Genomic DNA, 16,613 nt, shown 5'->3' with positions numbered 1-16,613 from the left:
ATTATTCTCTGAAACGCTGAGATTTATTTTAGAAAGTTACATATTTTTACTACTACCTCTCTTTTAGTTTACAGGCGTGCGTGTGCTTCTAGGTCGTTAATTTGACCAACCTAATACAAGTCATATATTAAAAAATATATACCAATATAAACTTCAGATGTTCTATTTTTAAACCATATAATTTTTATGTTATATAGTTTATATTAAGATGATAAAATTGACAACCTAGATATACGCGTAAGACTTGTAAACTGAAACGGAGGTAGTATATTAAATGGGAGTTGGTAAGTTCAATGCAACTTTGAAACAATTGCATGGTACAAGGATTGGAGATAAAACTTTCATTTTTCGCTGACCGAAGAATTCCAGAAATGGTTTCATACGTCAGTTCTTAGTGGGAAACGAATCTGGCTTATTGTTACATACATTTGTTTTTGCGGGAGATTATTTCATACCTAAAGTATTTAAATACTGTATAGGTTGACCACTTAAGTAAGAAGTTGAGGCCGTATGCATCCCTTGGATGCAGAGGCCGGGGGTCAACCTCCTTTTCGAAATAAAAGCTTAAGTAAGAAGTTGAAGAAAAACCAAAAGAAAATGTTAAACTCGAATAAATGACTTGCAAACTGAGCTCTTGGAAGAATTTTGATTAAAGTTTAGGTATGTAGCGAGTCTTCTGGTACTTGTTTCCCCTATGTTGATTTAACATGTATAGTACTTCCTCCGTCCCATAATATAAGAGCGTTTACTAGTGTAAAAAATGTTCTTATATTATGGGACGGAGGGAGTAGTTCGCAAGACATGACAAAATAGTACAGTACATCAATCGCCTGCAAAAGAAATTACATCAACCAGCATAAGTTTTGTTCTCTTCAAAGTTCCCATAGCACTATTACCGAAGTAATATTCCTTTTCTTCACTAAGTGCTGATTTGAATGAAAATTGGCATACTCCACTCCATAAAATTAAATAACAGTGTGTCATCCATCTGCACAGCTGCTACAAAATATTGTGAATATTTCCCAGCTGAAGAGACGAACCTATTGCACTCGCATTGTTCATCGTCTATATATGAATGCATACAAGCTCTTCCAAATGGCACATCTTTATATCAAACTCATCTCCAGACACTTCCAAAAAGTTCATATGTATGGTCGCCTCTACACTTTGTTGCAAACTCGCAATATGATAAGATTAAAAACAAGGGCCCCATGTTCACCTTCCATTTTTATTCTAGAAAGCATGTTGAAAGTAGACCGGCCCTCGATTAGGTCGAAACATCCATCAACAAGTGTTTTATCATCTCTATCACCTGACAATGCCTTTGTTCTAATATCCACTTCAGCTAGGCAATTGAATTTCATCGGCATGCCTTTTTTGGGGCTCAACAATCGTAGATAGTCGCTAGCCTGAAATTTAATGAGGTAATAGCACCCCAGTTACCCTAACTTGTACAGAATGTGATGCTTTAGTCCCAAACTTACAAAACTTGACTCCATCATACCCCAACTTGCACCTCATGTGATGATTTAGTCCCAGGCCAATCACAGGTCAACAATTGGCAGCTAGATGGCTGGACCAATCAGCGCACACACTTTTGCACAAAACCCCCTGATGTTTCCTTTTATCAACCCGCAGTATAGCACACTTGAATTAAATCTGTCGGAATCTGATGGAGACGGCGAGGGAGATCTTCGACTTGATGACTGAAAGAAGTGTTCCGTCCTGGAACTCAATGATCATCGGTTACGGGCTGCACAAGCAGAGCGAGAAGGCGCTCGAGCTGTTCCTGGAGATGGAGAGGAGCGGGCCTAGGCCGAACGAGACGACCTTTGTCTGCGTCCTGAGTACCTGCGCCTATGGCGGCCTGGTGCTCGAGGGCTGGTGGTGCTTCGACAGGATGGTCAGGCTCTACGGCATCGAGCCCAAGGCCGAGCACTTCGGGTGCATGATGGACCTCCTCGACCGTGCCGGGCTGCTCACAGGCTCGGAGAACCTCATCCAGAATTTACAAGGCAAGGCGTCCCCCGCGTTGTGGGGTGCCATGGTCTCGGCCTCTCAGATGCATAATGGCTCCAAGCTCGGGGAGTTTGTCGGGAAGAAGCTGATCGAGATGAAGCCGGCGGAGGTCGGCCCGTACGTGCTCCTCTCGAACATCTACGCGGCGGAAGGAAGGTGGGACGACGTGGAGAAAGTGAGGGAGGCGATGAAGGAGAACGGCGTTGAGAAGGACGTGGGGCTGAGCCTTGTAGGGGGATCAAGTGAACCAGAGACCCGCCTTGGCACTGAAGATGGCGCAGTGGTGATGTCGATGCTGGGCGAGATGGGCGCGCACATGAAGAAGCCGCCGACTGAACCCCACGAGTCCAAGTGCAGGGAGGGAAGGGAGGCTATGAGGATCTGTTGTGCGTGACACACCAGCAATGCAGAGCATGTTGGAATATTACTACGCCTCGCCGTTGCTGATCACGGAGCATCAGGATTCCTGCTGGTATGTGTGGTCCTCTGTTGTCGTGCCAGGGCCAGCATTGCAGCAGCAGCAAAGCAAGCCGAGGGGTAGCCTACTGCTGGCTGATGAGCAAGGGATGGAATAAGCCAGAGAACATGTTTTGAGGTGGATTAGTGGCAGCGGAGGTTCTTCTATTCTTCTATTCCATCTCTTGCCCATGGATGGACGATGGAGAAGGCTGCTCTTGCCCGGCTGGCTGCTCTGCTCCGCTCTGCTCAACTGATCTGGCCGGTGATTTGATGTGACAAGTGAAGACGATGACGACGATTGTGTCAGTCAGCTGACCGTGGTGTCCGCATGGTTCGGAGAGGCGAGAGCGATGGACGGACGGCGTCTGCTGCAGGTATTTGTCCCCTGCATTGCCTAATTTTTGGATGGCAAACCATGACAGATTTCATTCAGGTGTGCTATACTGCGGGTTGATAAAACCATAAAAGGAAACGGCAGGAGGTTTTGTGCAAAAGTGTGTGCGCTGACCAATCCAGCCACCTGGCTGCCAATTGTCGAGCTGTGATTGGCCTGGGACTAAATCATCACATGAGGTGCAAGTTGGGGTATTGTGGAGTCAAATTTTGCAAGTTTGGGACTAAATTGCCACATTCTGTGTAAGTTAGGGTACCTCGGGTGCTATTACCTCAAATTTAGTTGAGTAGCAGAGTGAGCATACCAACATGACAAGAGGTAAAAGCACCTCAGGTACCCTAACTTGCATGAGATGTGATGATTTAGTCCCAAACTTGTAAAATGCAACTTCACCATACCCCAACTTGCACCGGATGTGACGATTTGATCCCCGGCCTATCACAGCGTGACAAATGGCAGCCAAGTGGTTGGAACGGTCATCGCCTGCACTTTTGCAGAAAACACTCTGCCGTTTTATCTAATCAACCCACGGTACATGGCACTTGAATTAATTCTGTCTCAAAACCCCCTTTGCACTACACCAATTCAGTTAACTATTTACACTACACTGCAGTACATGGCATCATGTGAACGGCAGGGTTCCAACGGAAGCTTGCTACTGATTTATTTCAGAGTTTTCCTTTGTTCGCGCCCTTATTATGTATTGTGTGTTCATCGCTCCATTCGCTCATCTGAAAAAGTGCACCGATGTTTCTCGTCCATCAAGAAAAAATGAACACTGCATGCAATACTACAATGGGGACAAGAGCCAAACTGACAGACACAGCGCGCGACGACTGCTTTCTGGCGAAGAAACAGTACCGACCAAAGAAGCTATCCAGCTGTCCATCATCTTCTTGCGCAAGTTGAAGAGCTGGGGGGGGGGGGGGGGTGAGCCGCTCCGCCATGAAACTTTACAGAAACTTCGTCGGAATCGGGGATTTCTCCCGTCCTGCAAGTTGGGATGTGTTTGGTTCGTCAGAATCATCATCTTTTTGATTGAGCATCAATGCACGCGCACCACACATCAAGCATGCCTCAACAGCAGGCACCACAACTGTGCATACAGCAGCAGAAAGTACAGTAGCAGGAAAACTACACAAAGCGCAAAACACACAATGGCAAACTGAAGAGAGAAATTTCCACCAGCGGACCAGCCCCATGCACGTGGCCGCCGCCCCACCCTCAATCACTGGCGCCGCGTCTCCTCAGCCCGAGCCGCCTGGCTCCTCGAGATCTAGCCGCTGCGCCGCCTGCCTCCTTGAGATCCAGTCGCCGGCCATCTCGAGATCCAACCGCGCCGCCGCCTCAAACCCCGTCCTTCATCTCCAGTGTGCACGAGTGAGAGAGACGAGCCCGAATAGTAATGGGAAAGTGAGGTTTCACGTGTTCGGGAGGGGGTATGTACTAGTAGTATCTTCGCTATGGCATGTCGACGCTGTTGTTTTTTCACTGCAGGCGGCCGCCAGCCATGGACGTGGACATGGCGGAGAGCAGGCTGGCCCCGGCGCGGAACCCGTCGGCGCGGTTGCTGCACCGAGGGGTACGGAGCCAGCGCCCTGCGTGCCCAGTGTCCGCTCCCCATGCGCTGCGCTAGCACGTTTAGCATGCGCCTAGAGCAGCCGCTGCCGACGGGCGGCTGGGAGGCGGGCTTGGTGCTGCCGGTCGGGGCCTCCGCTCCTTGTGCTGGCTGCAACGGAACGAGCCCGGGTGGTTCCTCGGGAAGCACATGCAGGACCGGCGGATCTTGGCGGCGCCGCCTGAGGGGGAGGAGGGGAGAGACGTGACGCTGACCGACTTGACCGGTGAGCCGCCGGCGGAGAGCTTGACGCGGGAGAGGGAGGCGGAGTGGTAGCTGGGAATGGGGCTCAAAAGGACAGGGCCGCTGGGCCGGGATGCAGCCGCCGTCGCCATGATGAGAGATTGGCGAGGTGGAGCAGTTGGGAATCAGAGAGGAGTGACTTTGGTATCTCAGTTGAGCTCCGGTGATTCGCTGCCGGTTTCGGTTACCAGAGATGCGAGTTGAGACAGAATTAATTCAAGTGCCATGTACTACGGGTTGATTTAGATAAAACGGTAGGGTGTTTTGTGCAAAAGTGCGGGCAACGACCGGCACAGCCACCTGGCTGCCACTTGCCGCACTGTGATAGGCCGGGGACCAAATCATCATATTCGGTGCAAGTTGGAGTATGGTGAAGTTGCATTTTGCAAGTTTGGGACTAAATCATCACATTCCATACAAGTTAGGGTATCTGGTGTGCTTTTACCTCACATGACAACATATACTGTATTTAGAAGTTAGAACACAGCTACACAGTTAATATTGAATATGTCACGATTACTGAATTTATAGCTCGGGATCGGTTGAAAAGATAATTGCGGCCATATTCCTTGTCATCTTGGACCGCGATGTAACCGTACACCTCTAGTGGTCTGGTGCAATCTGCCAGAAAGGTATGCACCATAGTAGAAAAGATTTGGACATAGGGCGCGGCTTGTGAAAACACCTTTGCTGCCCAGCTGAAGCTTCGTCGCTATTCATTCAAAGGCAGGGAGCAACCTATCAGCATAATAGTGACACGGTAAAAAAATTATAGACAGAAGTGTGTATTGTAAGTTTGTAACACATACTGAGCTTACTCTTAGAGACTTTATTCATCTAGTACATTGAAAGGATGATGTCTATCCCTTTGCCTGTTTCCTAGTATATCTCTGGAGAGGGTAATTAGGAGGTGCAGACACCAAAATACTGCCTAACTCCCAGATTTGCTGCCGCATGATAGTGGCATGGCATCATCATGGAATGGAGGAAGGCGGCCTCCATCTCCGCGGAGGTGCTTCTCCTGAGCAAGCACATGGCGTACTCCATCACCGGTGCGTCACAGGGCAGCAGCATGATTCTGCCACTGTCAACGCCTGCAAATCCAAACTCCTCCTGGGACATCCTCAAGAGCTCGCCGAAGACCGTCGTGCCAAGGAACCCAAGCGGCACTTCGAACCTCGCACCGTCAGCAGTGTACACGACGAAGCGGCCCTTGCTGGCCACCGATGAGCACGACGTACCGCACGACCCTCCAGCATCGACGGCGATGAGGTCAGCCTCTTCCTCCCAAGGGCCATTACCACTTCTTGACCAGCCGAGCGAGTATTTTGGCACTTATCATGGTGGCTTCTTGTGTTTCTTGAAACGGGAGAAATTCTCCTGTTAGTTGGAAGTTGGAATGCCTTTGTCTGTGGATGAAGTGGTGGTGTTTGCAGGGCACTTAGCCATGGATTTATAGCTCAAGGGTAAAGCGAGCGCCCACACGGTGGAGTGTGTAATGGTTAGGCAGGAAACAATGCCATGTGCAGGGTCCATGTGGTGCTACGGTTTTGGAGGTCCATGATGTGATCTGTATCAGGTTCTGCCGGGGCCAAGTGTTTGGCACATGCCGGAGCTTGGGCTGGACATCTTGCCTGCACAGCAGTGGTGATCGATTTGCTGGGGAAATGGCACAAGGACCACATTTTGGACATGAATGGTGTCTCATCAAAACCATTCATCACGCTGTCTGAAGCTAGCTGCAACGACACCACACTCAGAGCACTCGTGGCCTTGTCTCCTGCCCACCGATCTTGCTGATAGTTACACACAGACACAACCCACACACATAAGCACTTCCCTAGGCCCTTCTTCCTTTCACTATAAATCCATGGCCTCCTCAACACAAATTTCTTCATGTCATCTGCAAGCAACATCACAATCTACACCACACCTTCAGACTTTTAGAGCCAAAGTGCATCCATCCAAAGAAGCTTGCTCAGCTGGCCAAGAAGTGTCAGCGGATGCTTGTGGCCGGAGCCGGTGCCGGCCGCCAGCATGCCTCAGACATGGCTGACGACGAATCCTGCAGCACAACGTCATCTGTGGTTGCCGATGAGGGCCACTGTGTGATGTATGCTGCCGACGGAGCACGGTTCGAGGTCCCTCTGGTGTACCTGATGAGGACATTGACTATTTTGGAAGTTTGGATACGACCAAAAATATTGTATATATGCATATTTGTCAGGTGATTTCTAGTGCAAACTATTCAATAACCTATTTATATTATTCAGAACAAAAATACTTCACATATTTTTGTGTTTTGTCTAATTGTAGGTGTATGAGACATTTGTACAATCCACATATGAAGATAAGAAAAAATGAGAAGTTTAGGTTCTATTTAAAAAATCCTCTCACGTCATTTTTGGGCCAAGAAAAGATAAAGTCCAAGTCTCTCATGTTCTGGATTCAGATTCGGACTGCACAGACATACCTGACTCAAAACGTGAACAACTTTTTCATACAGACTCCAAATTGAGTGATTCTTTTTTTGTTGGAAAATAGATTCCGTGCTCTTTTCAACCCAATTGGAATCACCTTCAAATTCGTTCGGATCTTTGAGATATCGACGAAACAATCTGCGCTGCAGCAGAATCCGAGTCAAACAACAAGTCCAAAGGTGTTGCACCACCTCCACTTGGGCCCATGAGCCTTGTACGACCTAGGGTTAGTTTTAGACTGCCTTGGGACGTCCTCCCACCTCATTGGACGCCACCCCTTGCTCCTATATAAGTAGATCCATCTAGTAGCTTTTTTGCTTGGGATTTGTTTAGTTAAAAGTTAGCCATTGCAACTTCGCGTACTTTGTTTGTGTCCAACGACCAGACCAAGACCGCTTACGGATCCCCACCTTTATCAATACTTCATATATATTCGCGATATTCAGATTGCTTTATCATATTTTTTCTTGTTCTTCGATTACTTGCAGGAATAGACCTTCGTGGTCAGGTTGACCGTGCTTCCGGCATCGTCAGTAACCTCAGGAGATTGGTTTAGCGATTGCTAAGGCGCGACGTCGTGCACGTTTGTAGTCGGATCGTCAAAGTCGTCTCCACCAAATCGATAGTTATCATCTCATCGAAAGATCGGGACCCTCGCCTCTATCAAGTGGTATCAGTTTTCAGGTTACTCGGTGAGAATTTCCAGTTTTCCGTAGATTAGATTTTTTTCTTACCTATTGTCCAAAAAAAGCCACAAAAAAGTTAGATCTATTCATTCTTTGTCCAAGCCAGTCTGAGTCTTTGCAATTTTCTTTTCATTGTTTGCATAGTTGAATTATCGGTTACATCGTCGTGTCGAGTTGCTGGTCTTAGTGTCTAGATCATTTAGACTTTTGAGTTCTGTTCACATTACTCACGTCGGCGCTGCATCGTTATTCCTTCCGCTGTCCACCACCCATCCATCAATTTCCACCATGTGCTACCCACCGTTCATTGTCATAATCATAGTTGAGATCGTTCACATCTTCGCTTGATCCAATCTGCATCTTATCTAGTTTGTTTTGGAAAGAGGGAGAGAAAGAAAAAAAGACAGAAAAAACGAGAGAGAGAAAGTAAAAAAAGCCAGAGAAAAAAAAGAGAAAGAAAAAAAGTGTGAGAAAAAAAGAGAGAAGAAAAAAACAAAATTCAGATCTATCTAGACTCAATCTCGTAGTTGAATTCGGATTGGAATTTGTTTTGTGCACTGTTCAGTAAAACAGGCATAACTTCCTCATACAAAGTCCGTTTTGGCTCCGCGAATACTCAAATAAAAGCTAGCGACGAGCCGCTTCTAAATAGTTGCAGAAGCTAATTCCATATTTGGCACCTCAAAATCGGCTTCTAAATAGGTCTTTTTACCCTCCGAAATTCACGAACACAACTTATTCCAGTTTTCCAGGCCAGTTTTAGAATTTTTTGACTCCTCATATCAACTCTGAATTGAGTGATTCTTTTTGTGTTTGAAAGCTTGAGTCAATACCATTCTTGAAAAAATTATCAAAAAATTAGCACAAACTTTTCCAGAGGAAAGTTGGAGAGAAAGTTGTTGATATACCCTGTTTGGCTGTTGTTTCACATCATTATCTTTACGGCTATTGTGATCTTCGCTTATATTTTGCTGTCTAGAACTAATTCATATTCTTTATTGATGCTAGTTGTGCTATGGCGTGACCTCATTATTGTTTTAGGCTCGCGTCTCTAGTTCAGTCTAGCCTAGGACCAGCATAGTATCGTCGTTGAGCGTTTATTCAACATTGCATCTCTGAATTGATTATTGCTAATCTTTTGCTACCAAATATAGTCAATCCAGCTCCACATATTTCTATACCGTGTATATGTATGTTTCCCTGGCAATTGCTTTACACAATCTTCGGAGTTATTTGACACCGCTGGTTGCGCTGTCACCACCTGCCGCATGGTAAGAACTTGTAAGATATTGATATTTGATTTACTGTGAGCACTTTACAACCACATCCTAATAGCTCATAGGAACACTATTCTCGAATTTTGTTTATTGTTTCTACTAATCATGACAGGTTCCGGAGATAGAAGTTCTCGGACGACGGACACATCTTCACCATCATGAGAGTAGGGACAACACACACATGCACATGGTCCGGTTATCTCTTTACCGTCGTTTGAGGGTAGATTTAATCCTGCTATTTATCTAGCTTGGGAGATTGAAGTAGAACAAGTTTTTACTCACCATGATTTTTCTGAACTTGAGAGAGTACGAGCTACCACTAGAGCATTTACTGGTTTTGCTTCTGTTTGGTGGAGTGTACATTGTAAGAAAAACATTGATAACCAACCCACAACTTGGAAAGTTTTGAAAGCTGTAATGAGGCAACAATTTTTTCTTCCTTACTATCGTCGTGAATTGCTTCGCAAATTGGAACAATTAAAACAAGGCAGTAACACTGTTCATGCTTACTACCAAGAGTTCAAATCTTATATGCATCATTGTGACATGGAAGAATCTGAGGATGATACAATGAATAGATTTTTTGGTGGTTTGAACCATGATATTCGTGCAAGATTTCAGTATATTCCTCATTGTATTACTGGTATGTATGTTCGTGCTTGTACCTTTAAGAGACAAATACAGGAGGATGCATTGGGTGACAACAACTACTACTATTCCAGTTCATGCTCACCACCGCCGGTTGGTTCCTCCACCTTTGCACCTACTAGAGCAGCCTCACCTCGGATTGTGAGCGCGACATTATCTCAAGAGTATGGTACATTGTCAACGTCCGTACCTACATCAGCTACGTCTTTGCGACAAGGTAACAATAAAGGTATTGATGATATAACTTCACATGAGAATGATGCATGCCTAGTTAATTTGAATGCATCATGTGTTGAGTTACTTGTTGATTTGAGCACACCGCCTATTTTAGAGAATCTTGTTACTGTCATGAATGAGTCATGTGATCAAATAAATGAAATACCAACAATTTTGAGTGCACCCATTGAATTAACTGTTGATACAAAAAAAGCAATGTTTAATCATTTTGATATGACCTCTAATCTTGGTGATGATTCTATGTCCAATGACTTATTGCATGTTTGCTTATTTAAGCATGTTGTACCATGTAAATTTGATGCAAGTAAGGTTTATTCACCAATGTTGGGATGGTTTAATGATGAACATTGTCAATCTTTTGAAATGAATAAGAGCTTCACTTATATGTGCAAACTGAGTTGCAATATTTTCATACCTTCTACTTCTTGTGATAATTTTTTGGCTATATATTTTATGAACTATGAAAGTTACTCATGTATACATGTGTCATATGTGCAAAAATCAAGGGAAGTAAAAATGGATGACATATACATACACAACATGTACACCTTGTCTCTTTTGTTAGCCACATTTCAGATTAAGCAACGCCGAGGATGGCTTTGTTTTCAAGAAGGGGAGGATGATGAGGACATTACTACCTTGGATACGACCAAAAATATTGCATACATGCATATTTGTCAGGTGATTTCTAGTGCAAACTATTCAATGATCTATTTATGTTATTCAGAACAAAAATACTTCACACACTTTTGTGTTTTGTCTAATTGTAGGTGTATGAGACATTTGTACAATCCACATATGAAAATAAGGGAAAATGAGAAGTTTAGGTTCTATTCAAAAAGTCCTCTCACGTCACTTTTGGGCCAAGAGAAGATAGAGTCCAAGTCTCTCACGTTTTGGATTCAGATTCGGACTGCACAAACATACCTGACTCAAAAACGTCAACAACGTTTTCATACGGACTCCAAATTGGGTGATTCTTTTTTTGTTGGAAAGTAGATTTCGTGCTCTTTCCAACCCAATTGGAATAACCTTCAAATTCGTTCGTAATTTTGAGATATCGACGAAACAATCTGACGCTGCAGCAGAATCCGAGTCAAATAACAAGTCCAAAGGTGTTGCACCACCTCCACTTGGGCCCATGAGCCTTGTACGACCTAGGGTTAGTTTTAGACTGCCTTGGAACGTCCTCCCACCTCCTTGGACGCCACCCCTTGCTCCAATATAAGTAGATCCATCTAGTAGCTTTTTTGCTTGGGATTTGTTTAGTTAAAAGTTAGCCATTGCAACTTCGCGTACTTTGTTTGTGTCCAACTACCAGACCAAGACCGCTTACGGATCCCCACCTTTATCAATACTTCATATATATTCGCGATATTCAGATTGCTTTATCATATTCTCGCTCGTTCTTCGATTGCTTGCAGGAATAGACCTTCTTGGTAAGGCTGACCGTGCTTCCGGCATCGTCAGTTGCTACCTCTTGAGCACTGCGTTGGTTTTCCCCGAAGAGGAAGGGATGATGCAGCAAAGTAGCGTAAGTATTTCCCTCAGTTTTTGAGAACCAAGGTATCAATCCAGTAGGAGGCTACGCGCGAGTCCCTCGTACCCGCACAAAACAAATAAATCCTCGCAACCAACGCAAATAGGGGTTGTCAATCCCTATAAGGCCACTTACGAGAGTGAGATCTGATAGATATGATAAGATAATTTTTTTGGTATTTTTGTGATAAAGATGCAAAGTAAAATAAAAGCAAAGTAAAAGCAAAAGGAAATAACTAAGTAGTAGGAGATTAATATGATAAAGATAGACCCGAGGGCCATAGGTTTCACTAGTGGCTTCTCTCGAGAGCATAAGTATTCTACGGTGGGTGAACAAATTACTGTTGAGCAATTGACAGAATTGAGCATAGTTATGAGAATATCTAGGCATGATCATGTATATAGACATCACGTCCGAGACAAGTAGACCGACTCATGCCTGCATCTACTACTATTACTCCTAAGAATATCTATCCAGCATGCATCTAGAGTATTAAGTTAAAAACAGAGTAACGCCTTAAGCAAGATGACATGATGTAGAGGGATAGACTCATGCAATATGAAGAAAGCCTCATCTTGTTATCCTCGATGGCAACAATACAATACGTGCCTTGCTGCCCCTACTGTCACTGGGAAAGGACACCGCAAGATTGAACCCAAAGCTAAGCACTTCTCCCATTGCAAAAAAGATCAATCTAGTAGGCCAAACCAAACTGATAATTCAAAGAGACTTGCAAAGATAACCAATCATACATAAAAGAATTCAGAGAAGATTCAAATATTATTCATATATAGACTTGATCATAAACCCACAATTCATCTATCTCAACAAACACACCGCAAAAAGAAGATTACATCGAATATTTCTCCACAAGAGAGGGGGAGAACATTGTATTGAGATCCAAAAAGAGAGAATAAGCCACCTAGCTACTAACTATGGACCCGTAGGTCTGAAGTAAACTACTCACACTTCATCGGAGGGGCTATGGTGTTGATGTAGAAGCCCTCCGTGATCGATGCCCCCTCCGGCGGAGCTCCGGAACAGGCCCCAAGATGGGATCTCGTGGATACAGAAAGTTACATCGGTGGAATTAGGGTTTTGGCTCCGTATCTGATCGTTTGGGGGTACGTAGGTATATATAGGAGGAATGAGTACGTCGGTGGAGCAATAGGGGGCCCACGAGGGTGGAGGGCGCACTTGGGGGGGGGGGGTAGGCGCACCCCCTACCTCGTGGCCTCCTCTTTTCTTTCTTGACGTAGGGTCCAAGTCTCCCAGGTCTTGTTCGTTGAGAAAATCACGTTCCCGAAGGTTTCATTCCGTTTGGACTCCGTTTGATATTCATTTTCTTCGAAACCCTAAAACAGGCAAAAAACAGCAATTCTGGGCTGGGCCTCCGGTTAATAGGTTAGTCCCAAAAATAATATAAAAGTGGATAATAAAGCCCAATAATGTCCAAAACAGTAGATAATATAGCATGGAGCAATCAAAAATTATAGATATGCTGGAGACGTATCAAGCATCCCCAAGCTTAATTCCTGCTCGTCCTCGAGTAGGTAAATGATAAAAACAGAATTTTTGATGCGGAGTGCTACTTGGCATAATTTTAATGTAATTCTTCTTAAGGGTTTTTATCATTTATGCCATCGGTTGTGTCCCACTACTCAGTTTTGCCACTAGGAATTTCAACTGCTCAAAAATGCCATCGCTGTGTTAGACACATGTTCAAAAATGCCACTGGGCACCATTATTGTGATCTCAAATCTCTTTTGCCATGTTATAATGACATAAATACCTATGAACCAGCATGCCATCTCTCCTTCTATCTTACTACAATAAAGTGTGGGGCCCACTTGATCCCAACGATGTTCTTATTTTTTTATAAAATTATTCGCTTGGTTACTCCTGACAAGTGGGGCCACACTTATCATTGTGAGATAGAGAGAACTGACATGTGGGTCTAGGCTTATTTTTGTCATATAACATGGTCAATGAGTTTGATGTGTAAATAACGATGTCTAATGGCATTTTTGAGGAAACATCTAACGGGACGATGGCATTTTTGAGCAAACATCTCACGGATCGATGGCATTTTTGAGTAGTTGTAACTTCTAATGGCAAAACTGAGTAGTGGGACACAACTAGTGGCAAAAATGATAAAAACCCTTCTTCTTAATTGTGGTATGAATATTCAGATCCGAAAGATTCAAGACAAAAGTTCATATTGACATAAAAATAATAATACTTCGAGCATACTAACTAAGCAATTATGTCTTCTCAAAATAACATGGCCAAAGAATGTTCATCCCTACAAAATCATATGGTTTAGTCATGTTTCATTTTCGTCACACAAGAATGCTCTCATCATGCACAACCCCGATGACAAGCCAAGCAATTGTTTCATACTTTAGTAATCTCAAACCTATAAACTTTCACGCAATATATGAGCGCGAGCCATGGACATAGCACTATGGGTGGAATAGAATATAATGAGGGGGATTATGTGGAGAAGACAAAAAAGGAGAAAGTCTCACATCAACGAGGCTAATCAATGGGCTATGGAGATGCCCACCGATTGATGTTAATGCAAGGAGTAGGGATTGCCATGCAACGGATGCACTAGAGCTATAAATGTATGAAAGCTCAACAAAAGAAACTAGTGGGTGTACATCCAACTTGCTTGCTCACGAAGACCTACGACACTTAAGGAGGCCCATTGTTGGAATATACAAGCCAAGTTCTATAATGAAAAATTCCCACTAGTATATGAAAGTGACAAAACAAGAGACTCTAACACGAAGATTAAGGTGCTACTTTGAAGCACAAGTGTGGCAAAGAATAGTAACATTGTCCATTCTCTCTTTTTCTCTCATTTTATGGCCTTTTTATGGCCTTTTTTCCTCACTTGGGACAATGCTCTAGAAAATGATGATCATCACACTTCTATTTATTTACAACTCAATGATTACAACTCGATACTAGAACAAAAGATGACTCTATATGAATGCCTCTGGCGGTGTACCGGGATATGCAATGGACCAAGAGTGACATGTATGAGAGAATTATGAACGGTGGCTTTGCCACAAATACTATGTCAACTACATGATCATGCTAAGCAATATGACAATAATGAATGTCTCATAATGAACGGAATGATGGAAAGTTGCATGGCAATATATCTCGGAATGGCTATGGAAATGCCATAATAGGTAGGTATGGTGACTGTTTTGAGGAAGATATAAGGAGGTTTATGTGTGAAAGAGCGTATCATATCACGGGGTTTGGATGTACCGGCGAAGTTTGCGCCAACTCTCAATGTGAGAAAGGGCAATGCACGGTACCGAAGAGGCTAGCAAGGATGGAAGGGTGAGAGTGTGTATAATCCATGGACTCAACATTAGTCATAAAGAACTCATATACTTATTGCAAAAATCTACAAGTCATCAAAAACCTCGGTACTACGCGCATGCTCCTAGGGGGATAGATTGGTAGGAAAAGACCATCGCTCGTCCCCGACCGCCACTCATAAGAAAGACAATCAAATAACACCTCATGTTTCAAATTTGTTACATAACGTCTACCATACGTGCATGATACGGGACTTGCAAACTTCAACACACGTATTTCTCAATTTCACAACTACTCAACTAGCACGACTTTGATATTATTACCTCCATATCTCAAAACAATCATCAAGCATCAAACTTCTCTTAGTATTCAAAACACTCTTAAGAAAATTTTACTAACTTTGAATACCTAGCATATTAGGATTTTAAGAAAATTACCATGCTATTAAGACTCTCAAAATAATCTAAGTGAAGCATGAGAGATCAATAATTTCTATAAAACAAATCCACCACTGTGCTCTAAAAGATATAAGTGAAGTACTAAAGCAAAAATTATATAACTCAAAAGATATAAGCGGAGCACATAGGGTATTCTAACAAATTCCAAATCATGTATGGCTCTCTCAAAAGATGTGTACAACAAGGATGATTGTTGTAAACTAACAAGCAAAGACTCAAATCATACAAGACACTCCAAGCAAAACACATATCATGTGGCGAATAAAAATAGCTCCAAGTAAAGTTACCGATAGAAGTAGACGAAAGAGGGGATGCGTTCCGGGGCATCCCCAAGCTTTGGCTTTTAGGTGTCCTTAGATTATCTTGGGGGTGCCATGGTCATCCCCAAGCTTAGACTCTTGCCACTCCTTGTTCCATAATCCATCAAATCTTTACCCAAAACTTGAAAAACTTCACAACACAAAACTCAAAGTATAAAATCTCGTGAGCTCCGTTAGCGAAAAAAAATAAAAGACCACTTCAAGTTACTGTAATGAACTCATTCTTTATTTATATTGGTGTTATACCTACTGTATTCCAACTTCTCTATGGTTTATAAACTATTTTACTAGCCATAGATTCATCAAAATAAGCAAACAACACACGAAAAACAGAATCTGTCAAAAACAGAACAGTCTGTAGTAATATGTAGCTAGCGCAAGATCTGGAACCCCAAAAATTCTAAAATAAATTGCTGGACGTGAGGAATTTATCTGTTAATCATCTGCAAAAAATAATTAACTAAATAACACTTTCCAAATAAAAATGACAACAGTTCTCGTGAGCGCTAAAGTTTCTGTTTTTTACAGCAAGTTCAACAAGACTTTTCCCAAGTCTTCCCAACGGTTCTACTTGGCACAAACACTAAGTAAACACAAAAAACACAACCAAAACAGAGGCTAGATAAATTATTTATTGAATAACAGTAAGGAAAATATTGGGTTGTCTCCCAACAAGCGCTTTTCTTTAAAGCCTTATAGCTAGGCATAATATTTCAATGATGCTCACATGAAAGACAAGAATTGAAGCACAAAGAGAGCATCATAAAACACGTGAGAAATGCATTTAAGTCTAACATACTTCCTATGCATAGGCATCTTATAGGCAAACAAATTATCAAGGCAAGCAAAAACTAGCATATGCAAGGAAGCGGAAAAAAACAATAGCAAT

The 16,613-nt window shown here is 43.3% G+C and overlaps 1 pseudogene; it reads right to left on the bottom strand.

Moving 5' to 3' along the window:
• Positions 1 to 5,502: 5,502 nt before the first annotated feature.
• Positions 5,503 to 6,196, bottom strand: LOC123107216 (auxin-responsive protein SAUR36-like; annotated as a pseudogene).
• Positions 6,197 to 16,613: the final 10,417 nt, after the last annotated feature.

Source organism: Triticum aestivum, chromosome 5A (assembly GCF_018294505.1).
Source record: "Triticum aestivum cultivar Chinese Spring chromosome 5A, IWGSC CS RefSeq v2.1, whole genome shotgun sequence".
Classification (NCBI taxonomy): Eukaryota; Viridiplantae; Streptophyta; class Magnoliopsida; order Poales; family Poaceae; genus Triticum; species Triticum aestivum.
This window is presented reverse-complemented; position numbering and strand designations above follow the sequence as displayed.